The following is a 582-nucleotide window of genomic DNA, read 5'->3' on the forward strand; positions in this document are numbered from 1 at the left end:
CTGCTATTGTAGCCCATCTGCTTTAAGGTTCAAGAAGATGTTCTTCTGCACACCTTGGTTGTAATGTTCTTTGAGTGTTCCCAAGAGGCTGAAGCAGTCTGGCCATTCTCCTCGGACCATTTTCTATATTTTCTCTTTTATGGAGAAATACTTATCTGCAGCTTCTGAAATTGTCAGACCAGCCTGTCTGGCATCAACAACGCCAGCATGTTCACCCAGATCTTTCTTCCCCATTCTTCAGTTGGTTGTTAAGACCATGTCCACAAGCCTAAATGCATAGAGTTGCTGCCAGTTGACTGGTGATTGGTGTTAATGAGCAGTTGAACAGGTGTCCCTAGTGAAGTGGATAGTAAGTAAGCAGCTAACAGGTCACAGAAAGCAGAAACATGGCAAAGAAACAGAAATCACAGATTTAATGCTTCACGCTGCTTTTATAAAGTGATCATTTGTTCTATTTCAATGCGCAATTGTGATTGTTAACTTCCGAATAACTTGAATAATAAGTATTCAAGTTCACATACTTCAGCTTCAGTTGAATCCTTTGGAACAAACCTACAAAGAAAACCAAAAGAATTCCCGGTG

Source organism: Mchenga conophoros, linkage group LG5 (assembly GCF_057382185.1).
Source record: "Mchenga conophoros isolate Kocher_MC1m ecotype Shallow Benthic linkage group LG5, M_conophoros_male_GT1.1, whole genome shotgun sequence".
NCBI lineage: Eukaryota > Metazoa > Chordata > Actinopteri > Cichliformes > Cichlidae > Mchenga > Mchenga conophoros.